The sequence below is a fragment of the Zingiber officinale genome, chromosome 6B (genome assembly GCF_018446385.1).
Source record: "Zingiber officinale cultivar Zhangliang chromosome 6B, Zo_v1.1, whole genome shotgun sequence".
Taxonomy (NCBI): domain Eukaryota; kingdom Viridiplantae; phylum Streptophyta; class Magnoliopsida; order Zingiberales; family Zingiberaceae; genus Zingiber; species Zingiber officinale.
In genome coordinates, this window is record NC_055996.1 from 136,307,700 (window position 1) to 136,323,264 (window position 15,565).

The window sequence follows — 15,565 nt, forward strand, 5'->3', positions numbered from 1 at the left end:
CGCTTCAGGCTTCGTGATAGAGTTTTGGAGTAAGCTATCTCGATTTACAATGTCTTCAACTCTTTCTTCGTATTTGTTTTGCTTCATGCTTCGCGATGGAGTTTTAAGGTAAACTATCTCGATTTACATTCTTATTCCACTCTTTCTCTGCGCTTTCGTTTCTTTTCGTTTCGCTTTTGGCTTCATGATGGAGTTTTGAGGTAAACTCTCTCGATCTACCTTCTTCTTGCATTCTTTCTCCATTTTCATTTCACTTCGACTTCGTGATGGAGTTTTGATGTAAGCTATCTCGATTTACATTCTTCTTCCACTTTTTCTCTGTTTTCGTTTCACTTCGGGCTTTGCAATGGAGTTTTGGGGTAAGCTATCTCGATTTACATTCTTCTTCCACTCTTTTTTCGTTTTCGTTTTGCTTCGGGTTTCGCGATGGAGTTTTGGAGTAAGCTATCCCAATTTACATTAACTCTTTCATCATTTTCGTTTCGCTTCGGGCTTCGTTATAGAGTTTTGGAGTAAGCTATCTCGATTTACATTCTTCTTCCACTTTTTCTCTGTTTTCGTTTCACTTCGGGCTTTGCAATGGAGTTTTGGTGTAAGCTATCTCGATTTACATTCTTCTTCCACTCTTTTTCCATTTTCGTTTCGCTTCGGGCTTCGCGATGGAGTTTTGGAGTAAGCTATCCCAATTTACATTAACTCTTTCTTCATTTTTGTTTCGCTTCGGGGGCTTCGTGATAGAGTTTTGGAGTAAGCTATCTCGATTTTCATTCTCTTCAACTCTTTCTCCGTTTTCGTTTCGCTTCATGCTTCGCGATGGAGTTTTAAGGTAAACTATCTCGATTTACATTTTTCTTCCACTCTTTCTCTGCGCTTTCGTTTGTTTTCGTTTCGCTTCGGGCTTCGCGATGGAGTTTTGAGGTAAGTTCTTTCGATCTACCTTCCTCTTGCATTCTTTCTCCATTTTCATTTCACCTTGACTTTGCGATGGAGTTTGGTGTAAGCTATCTCGATTTACATTCTCCTTCCACTCTTTCTTTGTTTTCGGTTCGCTTCAGGCTTCGCGATGGAGTTTTGGGGTAAGCTATCTCGATTTACATTCTTCTTCCACTCTTTTTCCATTTTCGTTTCGCTTCGGGCTTCGTCGTGGAGTTTTGGAGTAAGCTATCCCAATTTACATTAACTCTTTCTTCATTTTCGTTTCGCTTCGGGGGCTTCGTGATAGAGTTTTGGAGTAAGCTATCTCGATTTACATTCTCTTCAACTCTCTTTCTCTGTTTTCATTTCGCTTCATGTTTCGCGATGGAGTTTTAAGGTAAACTATCTCGATTTACATTCTTCTTCCACTCTTTCTCTGCGCTTTCGTTTGTTTTCGTTTCGCTTCGGGCTTCGCGATGGAGTTTTGAGGTAAGTTCTCTCGATCTACCTTCTTCTTGCATTCTTTCTCCATTTTCATTTCACTTCGACTTCGCGATAGAGTTTGGTGTAAGCTATCTAGATTTACATTCTTTTTCCACTCTTTCTCTTAGGGGTGGGCATAATTCGGTTCTAACCGGAAAACCGAACGAACCGAAAATTTTCGGTTTTTTTTTGTCGATTTTTTCGGTGTTTCGGCCGGTTTCGGTTTAAGATTTTTAAAATTCGGTTATTCAGTTCGGTTTCCGGTTTTGACTCCCAAAAAACCGAAAAAACCGAACCGGCCGTATTATACTTAAAACATTATTTTTATAGATATTTGATCATACAAGTGGATTAATTTCTAATTATTTATAATATAATAGCATAATCAAATTATATATTTATATTTACTTATTGTTACCGGATAACAAAATTTTAATATTACTTTAAATTCATAATTATTTTAATAAATTGATACTTTTTCTTTGTCTCTAAACTAATATTTGTAGTAGCACAAAATCAATTTAATTCATTGTATAAACCGTATATAACCGACCGTATAAACCGGACCGTATTACATAAAAACCGAACCGAACCGTAATAAAATGGTTTGGTTTTGGATCAAAAATCTTTAAAACCGAAACCGAAAAAATAAAACCGTAGTAAGGTAAAACCGGACCAAACCGGCCGATGCCCACCCCTACTTTCTCTGTTTTCGGTTTGCTTCAGGCTTCGCGATGGAGTTTTGGGGTAAGCTCTCTCGATTTACATTCTTCATCCACTCTTTTTCCATTTTCGTTTAGCTTCGGGCTTCGCGATGGAGTTTTGGAGTAAGCTATCCCAATTTACATTAACTCGTTCTTCATTTTTGTTTCGCTTCGGGGGCTTCGTGATAGAGTTTTGGAGTAAGCTATCTCGATTTACATTCTCATCAACTCTTTCTCCATTTTCGTTTCGCTTCATGCTTCGCGATGGAGTTTTAAGGTAAACTATCTCGATTAACATTTTTCTTCCAATCTTTCTCTGCGCTTTCGTTTGTTTTCGTTTCACTTCAGGCTTCGCGATGGAGTTTTGAGATAAACTCTCTCGATCTACCTTCTTATCGCATTCTTTCTCCATTTTCATTTCACTTCGACTTCGCGATGGAGTTTTGGTGTAAGTTATCTCGATTTACATTCGTCTTCCACTCTTTCTCTGTTTTCGTTTCGCTTCAGGCTTCGCAATGGAGTTTTGGGGTAAGCTATCTCGATTTACATTCTTCTTCCACTCTTTTTCCGTTTTCGTTTCACTTCGGGCTTCGCGATGGAGTATTGGAGTAAGCTATCCCAATTTAAGTTGACTCTTTCTTCATTTTCGTTTCACTTCGGGCTTCGTGATAGAGTTTTAAAGTAAGCTATCTCGATTTACATTCTCTTCAACTCTTTCTCCGTTTTCGTTTCGTTTCATGCTTCGCGATGGAATTTTAAGGTAAACTATCTCGATTTGCATTCTTCTTCGACTCTTTCTTTGCGCTTTCGTTTGTTTTCATTTCGCTTCGAGCTTCGTGATGGAGTTTTGAGGTAAGCTCTCTCGATCTACCTTTTTCTTGCATTCTTTCTCCATTTTCATTTCACTTCGACGTTGCGATTGAGTTTTGGTGTAAGTTATCTCGATTTACATTCTTCTTCTACTCTTTCTCTGTTTTCGTTCCGCTTCAGACTTCGCGATGGAGTTTAGGGGTAAGATATCTCTATTTACATTCTTCTTCCACTCTTTTTCCGTTTTCGTTTCGCTTCCGGCTTCGCGATAGAGTTTTGGAGTAAGCTATCCCAATTTACATTGACTCTTTCTTCATTTTCGTTTCGCTTCGGGCTTCGTGATAGAGTTTTGGAGTAAGCTATCTCGATTTACATTCTCTTCAACTCTTTCTCCGTTTTCATTTCGCTTCATGCTTCGCGATGGAGTTTTAAGGTAAACTATCTCAATTTACATTTTTCTTCCACTCTTTCTCTGCGCTTTCGTTTGTTTTCGTTTCGCTTCGGGCTTCGCGATGGAGTTTTGAGGTAAGCTCTCTCGATCTACCTTCTTCTTGCATTATTTCTCCAATTTCATTTCACTTCTACTTCGCGATGGAGTTTTGGTGTAAGCAATCTCGATTTACATTCTTCTTCCACTCATTCTCTGTTTTTGTTTCGCTTTAGGCTTCGCGATGGAGTTTTGGGGTAAGCTATCTCGATTTACATTCTTCTTCCACTCTTTTTCCGTTTTCATTTCGCTTCGGGCTTCGCGATGGAGTTTTGGAGTAAGCTATCCCAATTTACATTAACTCTTTCCTCATTTTCATTTCGCTTCGGGCTTCGTGATAGAGTTTTGGAGTAAGCTATCTAGATTTACATTGTCTTCAACTCTTTCTTCGTATTTGTTTCGCTTCATGCTTCGCGATGGAGTTTTAGGGTAAACTATCTCGATTTACATTCTTATTCCACTCTTTTTCTGCGCTTTCGTTTGTTTTCGTTTCGCTTTTCGCTTCACGATGGAGTTTTGAGGTAAACTCTCTCGATCTACCTTCTTCTTGCATTCTTTCTCCATTTTCATTTCACTTCGACTTCGCGATGGAGATTTGTTGTAAGCTATCTCGATTTACATTCTTCTTCCAATTTTTCTCTGTTTTCGTTTCACTTCGGGCTTCGCAATGGAGTTTTGGGGTAAGCTATCTCGATTTACATTATTCTTCCACTCTTTTTTCGTTTTCGTTTTGCTTCGGGTTTCGCGATGGAGTTTTGGAGTAAGCTATCCTAATTTACATTAACTCTTTCTTCATTTTCGTTTCGCTTCGGGCTTCGTGATAGAATTTTGGAGTAAGCTTTCTCGATTTATATTCTCTTCAACTTTTTCTCCGTTTTCGTTTTGCGATGGAGTTTTAAGGTAAACTATCTCGATTTACATTATTCTTCCACTCTTTCTCTGTGCTTTCGTTTGTTTTCGTTTCGCTTCGGGCTTCGCGATGGAGTTTTGATGTAAGTTCTCTCGATCTACCTTCTTCTTGCATTCTTTCTCCATTTTCATTTCACTTCGACTTCGCGATGGAGTTTGGTGTAAGCTATCTCGATTTGCATTCTTCTTCCACTCTTTCTCTGTTTTCGGTTCGCTTCAGGCTTCGCGATGGAGTTTTGGGGTAAGCTATCTCGATTTACATTCTTCTTCCACTCTTTTTCCATTTTCGTTTCGCTTCGGGCTTCGCGATAGAGTTTTGGAGTAAGCTATCCCAATTTACATTAACTCTTTCTTCATTTTTAATTCGCTTCGTGGGCTTCGTGATAGAGTTTTGGAGTAAGCTATCTCGATTTACATTCTCTTCAACTCTTTCTCCGTTTTCGTTTCGCTTCATGCTTCGCGATGGAGTTTTAAGGTAAACTATCTCGATTAACATTCTTCTTCCAATCTTTCTCTGCGCTTTTGTTTGTTTTCGTTTCACTTCAGGCTTCGCGATGGAGTTTTGAGGTAAACTCTCTCGATCTACCTTCTTATCGCATTCTTTCTCCATTTTCTTTTCACTTCGACTTCGCGATGGAGTTTTTGTGTAAGCTATCTCGATTTACATTCATCTTCCACTCTTTCTCTGTTTTCGTTTCGCTTCAGGCTTCGCAATGGAGTTTTGGGTTAAGCTATCTCGATTTACATTCTTCTTCCACTCTTTTTCTGTTTTTGTTTCGGTTCGGGCTTCGCGATGGAGTATTGGAGTAAGCTATCCCAATTTACGTTGACTCTTTCTTCATTTTCGTTTCACTTCGGGCTTCGTGATAGAGTTTTGGAGTAAGCTATCTCAATTTATATTCTCTTCAACTCTTTCTCCGTTTTCGTTTCGTTTCATGCTTCGCGATGGAGTTTTAAGGTAAACTATCTCGATTTACATTCTTCTTCCACTCTTTCTTTGCGCTTTCGTTTGTTTTCATTTCGCTTCGAGCTTCGTGATGGAGTTTTGAGGTAAGCTCTTTTGATCTACCTTCTTCTTGCATTCTTTCTCCATTTTCATTTCACTTCGACGTTGCGATTGAGTTTTGGTGTAAGCTATCTCGATTTACATTCTTCTTCTACTCTTTCTCTGTTTTCGTTCCGCTTCAAACTTCGCAATTGAGTTTTGGGGTAAGCTATCTCTATTTACATTCTTCTTCCACTCTTTTTCCGTTTTCGTTTCGCTTCCGGCTTCGCGATAGAGTTTTGGAGTAAGCTATCCCAATTTACATTGACTCTTTCTTCATTTTCGTTTCGCTTCGGGCTTCGTGATAGAGTTTTGGAGTAAGCAATCTCGATTTATATTCTCTTCAACTCTTTTTCCGTTTTCGTTTCGCTTCATGCTTCGCAATGGAGTTTTAAGGTAAACTATCTTAATTTACATTCTTCTTCCACTCTTTCTCTACGCTTTCGTTTGTTTTCATTTCGCTTCGGGCTTCGCGATGGAGTTTTGAGGTAAGTTCTCTCGATCTACCTTCTTCTTGCATTCTTTCTCCATTTTCATTTCACTTCGACTTCGCAATGGAGTTTTGATGTAAGCTATCTCGATTTACATTCTTCTTCCACTCTTTCTCTGTTTTCGTTTCACTTCGGGCTTCGCAATGGAGTTTTGGGGTAAGCTATCTCGATTTACAATCTTCTTCCACTCTTTTTCCGTTTTTGTTTCGCTTCGGGCTTCGCGATGGAGTTTTGGAGTAAGCTATCCCAATTTACATTAACTCTTTCTTCATTTTCATTTCGCTTCGGGCTTCGTGATAGAGTTTTGGAGTAAGCTATCTCGATTTACATTCTCTTCAACTCTCTTTTTCCGTTTTCGTTTCGCTTCATGTTTCGCGATGGAGTTTTAAGGTAAACTATCTCGATTTACATTCTTCTTCCACTCTTTCTCTGCGCTTTCGTTTGTTTTTGTTTCGCTTCGGGCTTCGCGATGGAGCTTTTAGGTAAGCTCTCTCGATCTACCTTCTTCTTGCATTCTTTCTCCCTTTTCATTTCACTTCGACTTCGCAGTGGGGTTTTGCTATAAGCTATCTCGATTTACATTCTTCTTCCACTCTTTCTCTGTTTTCGTTTCGCTTCTGGCTTCGCGATGGAGTTTTGGGGTATGCTATCTCGATTTACATTCTTCTTCCACTCTTTTTCCGTTTTCGTTTCGCTTCCGGCTTCGCGATAGAGTTTTGGAGTAAGCTATCCCAATTTACATTAGCTCTTTCTTCATTTTCGTTTCGCTTCGGGTTTCGTGATAGAGTTTTGGAGTAAGTTATCTCGATTTATATTTCTTCAACTCTTTCTCCATTTTTGTTTCGCTTCATGTTTCGCGATGCAGTTTTAAGGTAAACTATCTCGATTTACTTTCTTTTTCCACTCTGTCTCTGCACTTTCGTTTGTTTTCGTTTCGCTTCAGGCTTTGCGATGGTGTTTTGAGGTAAGCTCTCTCGATCTACCTTTTTCTTGCATTCTTTCTCCATTTTCATTTCACTTCGACTTCGCGATGGAGTTTTGGTGTAAGCTATCTCGATTTACATTCTTTTTCCACTATTTCTCTGTTTTCGTTTCGATTCAGGCTTTGCGATGGAGTTTTGGGGTAGGCTATCTCGATTTACATTTTCTTCCACTCTTTTTCCGTTTTCGTTTCACTTCGGGCTTTGCGATGGAGTTTTGGAGTAAACTATCCCAATTTACATTAACTTTATCTTCATTTTCGTTTTGCTTCAAGCTTCGTGATAGAGTTTTGGAGTAACCTATCTCGATTTATATTCTCTTCAATTCTTTCTCCGTTTTCGTTTCGCTTCATGCTTCGCGATGGAGTTTTAAGGTAAATTATCTCGATTTTCATTCTTCTTCCACTCTTTCTCTACGCTTTCGTTTGTTTTCGTTTTGTTTCCCGCTTTGCGATGGAGTTTTGATGTAAGCTCTCTCGATCTACCTTCTTCTTGCATTCTTTCTCCATTTTCATTTCACTTCGGTTTCGCGATGGAGTTTTGGTGTAAGCTATCTCGACTACATTCTTCTACCACTCTTTCTCTGTTTTCGTTTCGCTTCAGGCTTCCCGATGAAGTTTTGGGGTAAGCTATATATTCTTCTTTCACTTTTTTTCCGTTTCGCTTCGGGCTTCGTGATGGAATTTTGGAGTACGCTATCTCGATTTACATTTTCTTCTATTCTTTCTCCATTTTCGTTTCGCTTCGGGCTTAGCGATAGGGTTTGGAGTAAGCTATCTCGATTTACATTCTTCTTCAAATCATTCTCCGTTTACGTTTCACTTAAACTATCTCGATTTACATTTCTTCCGCTCTTTCTCTTGTTTCGTTTGTTTTCGTTTCACTTCGGGATTCGTGATGGAGTTTTAGGTTATGCTGTCTCGATTTACATTTTTCTTCCACTCTTTCTCCGTTTTCGTTTCGCTTCGGACTTAGTGATGAAGTTTTGGAGTAAGCTATCTCGATTTATATTCTTCTTCAACTCTTTCTCCGTTTTCGTTTCGTTTACGGCTTTGCGATGAAGTTTTAGGGTAAGCTATCTCGATTTATATTATTTTTCTGCTCTTTTTCTGTTTTCGTTTCGCTTCGGACTTTGCGATGGAATTTTGGGATAAGTTATATGGATTTGCATTTTTTTGCTTTTACAATTCCCTCAGGTATGAAAGTACGCCCCCTGTACGACGCAATAGTTGATCCAGGCGAAGGAATACTTCTACACATAACTCACGTAATTTTAATTTGTTTTTTTTAATATACTTGTTATACTAATAAATTAGTTTATCTTATAATTTGATCTTATTCTATAGATAACTTTGGGAGAAGGAATTGACAGTAACACTCAAGTGCAAGTTTTTGCCAAAATTAATCGTAGAATGATGATACTTGAAACCCTTTCAGATCACAGGCAAATTAGATGTGATTTAGTTTTCGAAAAAGAAGTTAGACTCGGTCATAATTCTTTCGATTCCAGCGTCTACTTCATGGTTTATAAGTTTTACTATTTTACTCTCTAATTTTATAGCATTAATAATATTAATGATTTTTTTATTTGCAGGAATTTTAATCTGTCAGCGGAGTATAAAGAAGTGTTCACCCTCAAGTCGGAAAAACTTATCACTATCATGTTTTCTTTTCTTTATCCCTCCTGTACGACTACGGAGTCGGAATAACAAACTTTATTACTATCATGTGAACAAGTGCCTGTTTTTGTTAATTGTGGATTTATGTTTTGTTATTATTTCTAAGCGTCTTTTACTAGTGAAAATTACAACTCAACTCAATGTATAATTTCATTTAAATTCAAATTTGAGTTATTCATGTTTAACCCAGGTAGCTTCTGAAGTATGCAAACTGATCGTCGAGGCTAGTGTTCGACACTATCTCCGTAAACGATATTGCTCCGCTACGGTGCTTAATGGATTGTTGCAATTCGTTCCCAAGATACAACGACGACGAACGTCTCGGAATCGTAGTACTCCGACTTCCGAGACCAGCGAACCTTCTAGTAGACTTCTTGGACTCTTGAATGCACAAGATGAGATGAATGCTTGAGGAAGAGAAGAGAGGATTGAGTGAATATTCCATCATCTGGAGGGTTCTATTTATACTGAAAGAAGAGGTTGAGTGTCCTTTGGGTGAGTGGATGTGTTCTTTGGGCTGGATCGATCTAGATCATCCATTCTGAAGGGTTGTAACCCTTCTCCAAGCCCACTTCAATCTCATCCATCAGATCTGAGGAGTTGTGACCCTCAGATCCCGCCTATTGTCATCGGCCATCGGATCTGGATTCATTGATTCGATGCTTCAGATCAAGTCTCATCCCAAGCCGTCAGATCGTTACTCTTTGCGATCCAACGCTCTAGATCGCATCACAAGCGATCCATCATATCTATTTGATCAACGTTGATCAACGGTAGCCATCCATTCCCTAAGTCAACTGTCCAGTCATCTCCTTTTGCCCACGAGGATGTCGCATAGGTGCTGCCACGTCAGGTACGAGCCTGACACGTCACCCGAGTGCCATGCAATGTCACCTGGAGCATAAATTTAAGCTCCTCAATGCTCCTCGCGACGATGCGTAAGTGCAAAGTGCAAAGTGCAAAGTGCAAAGTGCAAAGTGCGCCTATAAAGCGCCCATTGCGCACGTGGCGGGTGGCGGGCTCACAGGTGCGAGCACTTGCTCGCCCTGGGCTAAGGGAGCATCTGTCCTTTTATTTTTGTGTTAATTCCATTAACACATCTTCATTAATAAGTAGAAAATATACATCGAGAATTTTCGATGTGCGACTATTTTCTCATGCACTTTATTAATGAATAATAAATGTTATTTTAGGCTGACTTTAAACATTAATTTCTCATTTACCCTTAATCGGTTTTGAGTAAATTAATAGTCTAAATCTATCTACGCGAATCGTAGATTTCAATTTTGAAGTCAATTACGACTTTCAACAATTGATGGCTTCCTTCCTCAAAATCGTTTTGGTCCATTTAAAGCCCCAATATCCAACAATCCCCCACATGAATGGAAATTAATGCAATGCGTGTATGCATGCTGACACTTTACAAGAGTCCAATCGATAAGTCACTGCATCGGGAGAGGTAGCTTGTGGCTTTGAACCTTCCGTAGTGAAATGCTATCGAGTATACTAGGCTGCGCAGTGAACGTGATGTCTTGAACTGCTCAGCTGTTGGTGTATACTTAGACAATAACACCCACACAGAGATCTATCTCACCTACTTTAGGTTCTCATGGTTGGTTCCGTTTCGGCCATGGATACCATCTTGGATTCATGAGTGTTTCATTGAAACGGTATGTCTTCACACTCACATAGGTGACACTTCTATCAAGAGTATCCTACCATACTCCACCTTATCAGGTATAGAAGCCACTAAAAGCATAAGCTTAACCTCACTACATGAGGTAGGATAGTACAAATTCATCCTAGGATTGGGATAGAGATAAACTATCTAATGTGCTGGACCACAACTTCTGTAACTTCGTTGTCCCATTGAACCAAGATCTTGGGATCTCCAGTCAACAAGGTTGGGTTACCGCTACAGTCGTTTTCAGTTGTAGATTTTTAATCTCATTCCTCTTGATGAGCAGTATACTTGATCTCGACTCAACCCCTTCGTTAGAGGATCTGCCAAATTATCTTTGGACTTAACATAGTCGATTGCAATCACTCCATTCGAGATCAACTGCCTAATAGTATTATGTCTACGACGTATATGTCGTGACTTCCCATTATACATATTACTCTGTGCCCTTCCAATCGCCGATTGACTATCACAGTGGATTAGTACGGCAGGCACAGGTTTCATCCAGCTCGGAATATCTTCCAAGAAATTCTGCAGCCATTCAGCTTCCTCAGCTGCTTTGTCTAGTGCTATAAACTCGGATTCCATAGTTGACCAAGCAATGCAAGTCTGCTTAGTGGATTTCCAAGATACTGCTCCCCCACCGATCGTGAATACATATCCACTAGTGGATTTGGAGTCTTTTGTATCTGATATCCAATTAGCATCACAATATCCTTCCAACACAGCGGGATATTTTCCATAATATAATCCATAGTTCATAGTATATTTCAAATATCTGAGAACTCGCATCAATGCTTTCCAATGGGTGTCGTTTGGATTACTCGTAAAATGACTCAGTTTGTTGACCGTACAGGCAATATCCGGACGTGTGCAGTTTGTGAGATACATCAAACTGCCTATTATCCGAGAATATTCCAACTGCGATATTGTCTCACCATGGTTTTTCGCTAAGTGTTGACTTAGATCCATAGGTGTTTTCACTGTAGAGAGATCGTACGCATTGAATTTTTTCAATACAGATTCTACATAATGGGATTGTGTTAAAACTATCCCTTCTGATGTCCTGAAAATTTTAATTCCCAATATAACATCTGCTTGACCCATATCTTTCATATCAAAATTTCTGGTCAACATTTTCTTTGTAGTCATGATTACATCATGATTACTGCCCATTATTAGCATGTCGTCTACGTATAGACAGACAATTACATAGCCTTCAGGTGTGTTTTTGACATAAATGTATTTGTCACATTCATTTATTCTGAATTCGTTTGACAGTATTACTTTGTCAAATTTTTCGTGTCATTGTTTAGGCGCTTGCTTAAGTCCGTACAACGACTTAACAAGTCGACACACCTTTTTCTCATTTCCAGGAGCCATGAACCCTTCGGGTTGCTCCATATAAATTTCTTCTTCCAACTCACCATTTAAGAACGCAGTCTTAACATCCATTTGATGTATTTCAAGGTCATACAGTGTTGCAATGGCTATTAGCACTCGTATGGACGTAATCCTTGTCACCGGTGAGTATGTATCGAAGTAATTAAGGTCTTTCTCTTGCTTGTACCCCTTGGCTACAAGTCTGGCCTTATACTTGTCAATTGATCCATCAGCTTTATACTTACGTTTTAGTATCCACTTACAACCTAATGGTTTATTACCAGAAGGAAGGTCTACTAATTCTCAAGTATGATTATTCATGATAGACTCAATTTCACTATTGACAGCTTCTTTCCACATTGGAGCATCAGGTCTAGAGAGAGCTTCACTTAATGTTCTTGGTTCCATTTCTGACATGAAAGTCATGAAATCTGGCTTGAACGATTTCTCAACTCTAGCCCGTTTGCTACGACGTGGCTCTTCACTTTGATCGTCAATAGTCCTTTTATAACAGCTAAGTTCGGTAACGTCATTTTTGTTTGAACTTCCGTTGTTATCACTTTCAACGTTTCCCTTTTTATTTGGGAATATGTTTTCAAAGAATATCGCATTCTGAGATTCTATGGTTGTTCCCACATGTATATCAGGAATGTCTGATTTGTGAACTAGGAAACGATATGCACTACTATTATGGGCATATCCGACAAATACCGCATCGAACGTTTTAAGTCCGATCTTTACTTGCTTTGGTTTAGGTACTTCGACCTTTTCCAAGCACCCCCACACTTTCAGGTATTTGTACGATGGCTCGCGGCCTTTCCATAGTTCATATGGAGTTTTATCATTTTTCTTATGAGGGATTCTGTTGAGAATGTGATTTGCCGATAATATTGCTTCCCCCCACAAGTTTTGAGGTAAGCCTGAATTTATCAACAAGGCATTCATCATTTCTTTTAGTGTCCGATTTTTACGTTCGGCAACACCGTTTGATTGAGGTGAGTAAGGCACCGTTGTTTGATGGATAATGCCAGATTCTGTACAAAATTCATCAAACGGTGCACCATATTCTCCACCTCTATCGCTTCGAATTATTTTAATTCGTTTGTCAAGTTGGTTTTCAACTTCTGTTTTATAGGTTCTGAACGCCTCTAGGGCTTCGTCTTTACTTCTTAAAAGAAAGACATAACAGAATTTTATGCAGTCATCGATAAAAGTAATAAAATATTTTTTACCTCCTCTAGTTTGCACAAATTTCAAGTCACATAGATCACTATGTATTAACTCTAGAGGAGTTGTTGTCCTTTCCACCGAATGAAAAGGTAGTTTCGTCATTTTCGCTTCCACGCACACTTCACATTTGTGTGTTCCGTCAACATTGACGTTTGGTAATAAATTTAATTTGACGAGACGTTTGAGAGTATTATTATGCACATGTCCGAGTCGATCATGCCATAAATTAAAACACTCAACAACATAACTGGAAGCATTTATTTTATTACTATCAAAATTTCGGAGTACAGACATTACAACCATTTTGAATAGACCCTTTTCTAGGTACCCCATTCCTACAAAGACATCATTCTTCGTAAGTACAAAGTTGTCTGACTGGAACACTAGCCTAAATCCGGCCTTGACCAATGCCGCTCCAGAAACTAGGTTCTTACTGATGTCGGGAACATGGAGTACATCAATGAGTGTTAGCTCCTTTCCGGACGTCATCTTCAGAACAACCTTTCCGAGTCCAACAATTGGCGACGTCGTGGAATTACCCATATAGAGCTTCCTGCCATTTATTGGAGTATACTTGGAGAACATCGCCTTATCGGAACAGATATGACGAGTTGCTCCAGTATCAATGAACCACTGCTTCGGGTTGGTATCCACCAAGTTGGCTTCAAATATAACCGCAGTGAGATCCAAGTCCTCAAGAGAGGTTGCGACATGATTCGCAGCATCCTTTGGCCCCTTGGTTGGCTTCTTTGGGCGTCTGCAGTCCTTGGACAGGTGTCCTGCCTTTCCACAGTTGTAGCAGGAGCCTTTGAACTTCTTTGCTTGAGCCTTCTTTTTGAACTGCTTCGGCTTTTTAGCGTTCGGCTCGACCAGGTTGGACATTTCGTCTATAGTCCGCTTGGTTCCTCTGGAGTCGGATAACTTTCGATTATCCTCCTCTATTCGTAGCCTCAGGATCAGGTCTTGCAGCCCTATCTCCTTTTGCTTGTGCTTTAGGTAATTCTTGAAATCCTTCCATGACGGAGGGAGCTTCTCAATTACCGCAGCAACTGCGAATGTCTCGTTCAGCTTCATGCCTTCGGCGTCCAGATCATGCAGTATTAATTGCATATCTTGGACTTGAGATGAGACGCTTTTTGAGTCCACCATCTTGAAATCCAGAAACCGACCGACGATGAATTTCTTCAATCCAGCATTTTCGGTCTTGTATTTCTTCTCAAGGGATTCCCACAAAGATTTTGTCGTCTCCAGAGAACAATATACGTTATATAACGTGTTGTCCAAGGCGTTGAGTATATAATTGCGGCACAGAAAATCTCCGTGAGACCACGCATTGCTAGCAGCCTTACTACCTTCCGTAGCGGCTGGCGTGTCTTCGTGCAAAAACCGTACAAGGTTTCGCGTTGTTAGATAAAACAGCATCTTCTGCTGCCATCTTTTGAAGTCGGTTCCGGTGAATTTCTCCGGCTTTTCTCCGTGCGGAATGGTTGTCGGAATGACGGTCGGAATGACGGTCGGAACGGCCGTCGGAATGTCGTTGGTAGCCATATCAGTTTGCACGAAATATCGTTTACGACTGTTTAGCCCGGGTAGCTTCTGGAGTATGCAAACTGATCGTCGAGGCTAGTATTCGACACTATCTCCGTAAACGATATTGCTCCGCTACGGTGCTTAACGGATTGTTGCAATTCGTTCCCAAGATACAACGACGACGAACGTCTCGGAATGGTAGCACTCCGACTTCCGAGACCAACGAACCTTCTAGTAGACTTCTTGGACTCTTGAATGCACAAGATGAGATGAATGCTTGAGGAAGAGAAGAGAAGATTGAGTGAATATTCCATCATCTGGAGGTTTCTATTTATACTGAAAGAAGAGGTTGAGTGTCCTTTGGGTGAGTGAATGTGTTCTTTAGGCTGGATCGATCTAGATCATCCATTCTGAAGGGTTGTAACCCTTCTCCAAGCCCACTTCAATCTCATCCATCAGATCTGAGGAGTTGTGACTCTCAGATCCCGCCTATTGTTATCGGCCATCGGATCTGGATCCATTGATTCGATGCTTCAGATCAAGTCTCATCCCAAGCCGTCAGATCGTTACTCTTTGCAATCCAACGCTCTAGATCGCATCACAAGCGATCCATCATACCTATTTGATCAACGTTGATCAACGGTAGCCATCCATTCCCTAAGTCAACTGTCCAGTCATCTCCTTTTGCCCACGAGAATGCCGCATAGGTGCTGCCACGTCAGGTACGAGCCTGACATGTCACCCGAGTGCCACGTAGGCACTGCAATGTCACCTGGAGCATAAATTTAAGCTCCTCAATGCTCCTCGCGACGATGTGTACGTGCAAAGTGCAAAGTGCAAAGTGCAAAGTGCACCTACAAAGCGCCCATTGCGGGCTCACAGGTGCGAGCACCTGCTCGCCCTGGGCTAAGGGAGCACATGTCCTTTTATTTTTGTGTTAACTCCATTAACACATCTTCATTAATAAGTAGAGAATATACATCGAGAATTTCCGATGTGGGACTATTCTCTCATGCACTTTATTAATGAATAATAAATGTTATTTTGGGCTGACTTTAAATATTAATTTCTCATTCACCCTTAATCGGTTTTGAGCAAATTAATTGTCTAAATCTATCTACGCGAATCGTAGATTTCAATTTTGAAGTCAATTACGACTTTCAACAATTGATGGCTTCCTTCCTCAAAATCGTTTTGGTCCATTTAAGGCCCCAATATCCAACAATTCAAAGCTTAAT